The sequence below is a fragment of the Vigna angularis genome, chromosome 8, assembly GCF_016808095.1.
Source record: "Vigna angularis cultivar LongXiaoDou No.4 chromosome 8, ASM1680809v1, whole genome shotgun sequence".
Lineage (NCBI taxonomy): Eukaryota > Viridiplantae > Streptophyta > Magnoliopsida > Fabales > Fabaceae > Vigna > Vigna angularis.
In genome coordinates, this window is record NC_068977.1 from 17266469 (window position 1) to 17273520 (window position 7052).

The following is a 7052-nucleotide window of genomic DNA, read 5'->3' on the forward strand; positions in this document are numbered from 1 at the left end:
GAATATTTTACTAATGCTTATATAATAAGATTGTATCATTTAGAAATTAGTATTTGCTTTTTGTTACATTTTTTAATTTTGTTGGCTCTCACACACCGATTTACGATGTTACGGGTAAGCAAAAGAACGTTATTTGGTTAAGATAAATATAATTTTGATATCATCACAATATAATGAAAAATTTAAAAACCTCATTATATTAAATTAATTAAATATCGTGAAAATAGTAAACAAATTTCAATATAACTTGAAATATCGTACTAAAACTTCTCAATATAATTTATTTAAAAGAAACAGTAGTGTAGTCAAAGAAAACGATAACGGTTATTTTCGTTCATAGGCAGCGGTTCCTGAACCGAGACATATACAAGCGAGACAAAAAAATTTTACCCCTTCTTGCCTCGGTTGTGAACCGAGGCAAAAGGGGGTCAGATTTTGCCTCAGTTCAAACATAACTGAAGCAGTAGGGTTTTTTCTTTTTTTTTTCGAATGACCTTTCACCTCGGTTCCCCCTAAACCAAGGCAGTATCTCGGACTCTACTGTCTCGGTTGGGACTTGAACCGAGGTAGTAAAGTGTTTTTTATTTTATTTTATTTTTGCTTTTTCGCCAGCCTTTTTGCCTAGGTTGTGACCTTAACCGATGTCATAGGGGGGCTTTCTTCCTCGGTTATGGTCACAACCAAGGCGTATTCCCTTGTTTTTTTTAAGAACAGGTATATTTTTGCAACATTCCCAATTGCAAAAACATATCTGCATATATTCAACAACCAGAACAGTCTAGAACAATGCAGAAGCATATATTTTTGAATAAAAATTATATTAAAACATAAATCCATTCAATGTAATCATAAATCAACTTCTTAAAAGTATAAATTAATTCAATGTAATCATAAATCAACTTTGAAGCATAATTCAATTAAATGTACAAAGTTAAACTAATAGTAATATACAAACTTAGAACTTACTATATCCTAATACTACATACTATTATATAGTTGAATTATATATTTAGTTAGTGTTTTCCCTACGAGCTTAAGTGACTTCTCTGGAATTGAAGTAGTAAAATGGAATCTCTATATAAAACAAAATGATTTCAATTAGTGTATACAAAATCTAAAATATAGAGAAAATAAAATTCAAACCAAAATATTACCGTTTTCCATCCACTAGTAACATGTGCACGAATAGTGGTCATCATCCAATACATGACGTATGACTCGTTTTGTCTATTACACTATAATATATCATCATAATTATAAAATGTTAAATAACATCATTGGAATGGTACAAAATGTAACAAAGTATGGACTAAAATACCAAACCTTAAGGACCAACCATGCAAGCTTTTTAGTTTTAGCAATTGATCTCTCAGACAACATCATATGTGTTGCAAGGGAACTATTAAAACAAAAATTGCTTTAGCATACATTTATATAAAAAAGAAAGTTGAAACATTGAGGTTCTTACGAATCTATTACTTGTCTAAGAGGGTTGGGAGGAGACTTTTGCAATGAGCAAAATCAGACAACAATGTTCTCCGGTATGGAGATCACAAGTAGTTGCCAATGACACCTGAAATTGGTAATAACTTAATTGTCATATACTAAAATCAAAAAGGAAACTTTAAAGTTAACAAACTTCACTTACCCAAGTATATAAGGGAGAAAATATATCTCCTTTCCCATTGCAAATGTACCAAATCGTTCAAGTAATATAAAATGATAAGACCAAGTATCGTTTCCCAAGAGACTCGTGTAGTACTAGTTAATTTCACTATTAACAGCTCATATAGAGTCAAGAATAACTTATCAATTGAAAAACAAATGCAAAGATATAAATTCACAAATAAATACAAGGTGGGAGTTTGGTATTGAAGGCACTTGGAAGTGGAAAATACTAGAAATTGTATGAAATGGCAATGTTAAGGTTAGTTTTCACCAATTCACTCTTGTGTATACCCAATTTCATCTCCTCTCCATCAAATTACTAAAGTCAATCCACAAAATTACTCTAGCCCTAATTTCTTAGGTGAAAGAGCCTAGTTTTTCCCTATTAAACTCCAATTTCTTGGAAAATCTAACAAGCAAAACCCACATTAATGAGTTAGAATCTTAAGACAACATGTGAATCATCTTCCATTTCTAGAATCAATGACCACAAGTACTCTTAATTCAGTTCTAGGTTCCATCTTATGTCTCCATAACCTATGAAACCCGAAAATCAAGTCATGAATGTGTCCATTGCATGCAAGCTTTAAGAATGGAAACAAGAATACTAGCAATTGATAGAAAAGACATATATATAATTAAATCATTCAACAAATACACAAGAATTCAAAGGCTACAACTAACCCCAACAAGATGGGTTTGGCTCTCCATTTCCATGGAGAACCTTTAAACTTACAAAATGGAAATGGAAGAAGAAGAAGAACCCAAAAAGGAAGAAGGGAGTGTTCCCACAAACCCTAACAACCCTCCAAGCTCTCCTCTGAGTGAAATTGTGCCTCCAAACCACCAAATACTCAAACCCCTTCGCATTTTAGGTTTAAATAAGCTCAAACTGCCACATCAGCAAAGGTGGCGCTTAGCGCCCCTCGAAGGGGCGCCAAGGCGAAATTGCGAGGTTGTGGCGCTCAGCGCCCCTAAAGGGGGCGTCCAAGTGAGAAATTCTAACAGCATAATGGCACTCAGCGCCCTCTGCTAAGGGGTGCTTAGTGCGAGCATATAAAAAATCAGCTTTTGTGCAGTTTGTGCAGGTGGCGCTCAATGCCCCTGACCTAGGGGCCCTCAGCCTTACTCTGTTGCACTACATCTTTTTCTCTTTCTTGCAGATCTGCTTGCTTATATGTATGGTTCAGTTCTTTACATTTTTGGACATTCTTCCAAGCACATTATTAGCTACAAAATAAAGAGATTACAGATGAAATTACATCAAAGTAGCCCAAAACACAATTATTCATAAAACTAAGATAAAAGAGAGGATTAAGCAAGTTACAATCTAGAAAATAGTTGATTTTGCTACTAAATTGATGCTTAGATAATGGTAAGAATTAGCATTATCAAACTCCCCCAAACTTACAACTTTGCTTGTCCTCAAGCAAAAGTACTTTACCTAGCAAACAATTGAATCACAGTGGTTTAACAACTCAAGCACGGTTTCAATCAAATAAACAAAATCAATCATGCTTGCTCAACTTGGAAATTACATTCAAGAGATAATATGGTTTCAACAAGCTAAACTTCAATCATGGTGCTCACAGTTCAAAATCACAAGATAGATGCAAATAGTAGATCAACAAACATGGCAAGTTGTTTTCATTGAATGCACGGAACCAGTCCTCACCAAGGAAAGTGTTTCACTCAAGCACAATGGTGTATAAGGATGTGTGTCTAACTCTCAACTATCAAAGTGTTACACAAATCAACTTTGCCTTTCGTTTCAATAATAGCAAACACATTCACAAGTAAGTTAACATCACAAAGACTTTTTTAGGCTTGTATTGTGGTTGGGCTAACAAGAAAAATTGTTTTTTCTAGACAACAAAGCACCTTGAGCTAAGAGATAAAACAATTTACTTCAAGATATAACATTATTAGTCTCTCTTTTTGCTTTACAATTGCATAAACCATTTCTCAAATTATATCTCAACTTCTATTCATTGAATTCATTTTTCTCTTCTTCTTCTTTCTTCTTTTTCCTTCTTTTCGATACATTTTGTTATTTTCCCTATGCTCCCTTATAACAAGAACTCCCCCAAACTTAAACTATTCTCCCAACCCTCAAATGTATATTCATCTCAACTCAAGGTAGGGAGGTTAAGGATATTTCATTACGCTTAAGGTTCTAGGAATGACGAAATGTTTCTTTAAGGTTCAAAGGTTTTGAATTGGCTTTTGTGTTCAAAATTGTAGAAGAAATTGAAGAATAAGATGGCCTTAATCATTTGTAACAAGCAAGCAAATAGTTCAAATAGAGAAACTCAGGCAAAATCAATTGTGATACCAAAGTGATAGCATTCAACAAGAATTTTGTTAGCAAAATGATGAAGTTTTGATCATGTCCAAATCAAGTCAAGAGAAATCAAGCCGTTGTACTCATTTTAATCGATTAACACTTGTATTAATCGATTAAAAGCGTTAAATGACTGGAAACGAAGAACGAAAGAGTATTTGCGTGAGTCTATAAATAGGCTCTAATTTTCCATCAACAGCAACTCTTCCCTTATGCTCTAGTACTCAGAAATCATTGAGACTTGTGTGTTCTTGTTCGACTTATGAAACTCGTGTCTGTGGATCTAGTGAAGTCCTTCTACGGTGATAGAGGAAATAGATGGTTCATCCTTGGTGTGTCTAAGGTGGTGTTCAGAAGAGGAAGTTCATCCTTCGTGAAGTATTCGGAGGAGGTGTTCATCCTTTGTGAAGACTCAAAGGAGGTGCAGGTTCATCTCTTGTGGTATCAAGAGAGGTGGTTTCTAAACTTTTACAAATTGTTTCTTTGTGAGTGTAATTTGTAATTGTTTTGTGAGTAGTAAACTGTTTATCTTGTTTTGAGATAAGTGACTGGACGTAGGATTGGTAAGATTCGAACCAAGATAAAATCATTTGTGCAAATTTCTCTCAACCTTACTCTTTATTATTTACTTGGTAAGAAGTTTAAATTGAGTAGAAATTAAATGACACACGTTCGTATTAAAAACCCTCTTGGTTTGTTATTCCATGCTAATCATTCCGCTGTGGGCGCTCTAACAATTGGTATCAGAGCTCAATTTGATAGTTATTCAAATGGCAGGATCATATCAAACTTTTGTAGAGGGTGCTTCTATCAATAGACCACCCCTATTTACAAGTGAAAATTATGCATTCTGGAAGGTTAGAATGAAAATATTTATTGAGTCTATTGATTATGATATTTGGAAAGTTATTGCATCTGGTCCGTCTGTTCCTATTGACAATATGCAGGACACAAAGCCCCGTGTTTAGTGGATTGCTGAAGAGAAAAGGTTTCAAAATGATGTGAAAGCTCAAAATATTATTTCATCTGCTTTAACTGTTGACGAGTTTTACAGGATCTCTGTTTGTAAGACCACTCAAGAGATGTGGGAAGTGCTGAGAGTGACCTACGAAGGTAGAGATGACGTAAAGAGAGTGAGAAAGAATACCTTAATCCAAGAATACGAAATGTTCAGGATGAAGTAAGGTGAAACATTTTTTTTTTGAATATCTTCTAACATACAAAACATATATAGTTTTCAATCGAAAAACATTTGAAATAAAAGAATATGTGTATGTTGTCTTTGATAAAATTGTAGACCTTGAGGCAAAACCTCTTGAGTTAGTTGAATCAAATGCAGGTAATGATGAAGACTTGTAGAAGACAACAAATGAAGCAAAGAATGATGGCAATCCTCAAGATAAAGATCTAAACAAAATGTGGAAACAACCTAGAGGATTATCATTACACAATGAAAATTGAGACATATCTAAACGGGTAAACATTAGAAGAGATCTAGGAATTTTAGAAATCTCTTAGGATTGCGTTTTGATCCATTTTGCGCATTTTTAAGTGTTTTACGAAAAATAGCGTTTTTAATTGATTAATCTTCAAAATAATCGATTAAAGCTAATCAATTAAACCTAGCTTTAATCGATTAAATTCGTTCCAATTTCACAATTTTGAAAAACTAGCCATATTTTTGTATGCTTTAAAATTCTTATCTTGTATGGTCCAATGTATGTTTAAACAATGATTTTTAAGTTCTTTATCCTAAAATTATATGCTTAAAATCTCCTATTGTGTATGGTTGAATGAATCTTTAAATTTGAAACATATTTACCTCATATGCATACATGCTTTTATTAAGGGGGAGTATTATCTTAGGGGGAGAACATTAAACACAACATATTAATTATGATAAAAAAGGGAGAGAAAATGTTTAAAGCCTATTTGTTTATTTGTGTTTATTCACTAATGCTCTTTTCTTCCATAAGTTGTGTTTTTATCCAGATTATTACTAAAAGCTTTAAACCAAAGGAGTTTTTTATCATCATCAAAAGGGGGAGAATGTTAGCAAAATGATGAAGATGAAGTTTTGATGATGTCCAAATCAATTCAAGAGAAATCAAGATTGAAGACTTGTTTTGCTATTAAAAGCTTTTGTAATAATTGTAGTTTAATGTTTAGGACTTAGATTTGTAGTAGGTTTTGATTCTTGTACCTTCATACTTTGTATTTGTTGTTCAAAATAAAAAACACATGGTTTTAATCGATTAAATCAAGTATTAATCGATTAAAACGTTGCAGGTGCTGAAAACTCAACTAGCACGGAAATAATCGATTAATACTTATTTTAATCGATTAGTTAATCGATTAATCCTTAAAATAATCGATTAAAGGTGACCGTTAGAGTTTTCTGACTTTTGAAAACTAGTCGTTGTACTCATTTTAATCAATTAACACTTGTATTAATGGATTAAAAGCGTTAAATGGATGGAAACGGAGAACGGAAGAGTATTTACGTGAGTCTATAAATAAGCTCTCATGTTCCATCAACAACAACTCTTCCCTTGTGCTCTAGTACTCAGAAATCATTGAGACTTGTGTGTTCTTGTTCGGCTTGTGAAACTCGTGTCTGTGGAGTTGGTGAAGTGCTACTACGGTGACAGAGGAAACAGTCGGTTCATCCTTGGTGTGTCTAAGGAGGTGTTCGGAAGAGGAAGTTCATCCTTCATGAAGTAATCGGAGGAGGTGTTCATCCTTTGTGAAGACTCAAAGGACGTGCAGGTTCATCTCTTGTGGTATCAAGAGAGCTGGTTTCTAAACTCTTACAAATTGTTTCTTTGTGATTGTAATTTGTAATTGTTTTGTGAGTAGTAAACTGTTTATCTTGTTTTGAGATAAGCGATTGGACGTAGGATTGGTAAGATCCGAACCAAGATAAAATCATCTCTGTAAATTTCTCCCAACCTTACTCTTTATTATTTGCTTGGTAAGTTTAAATTGAGTAGAAATTAAAAGGCATACGTTCGTATTAAAAACCCTCTTGGTTTGTTGT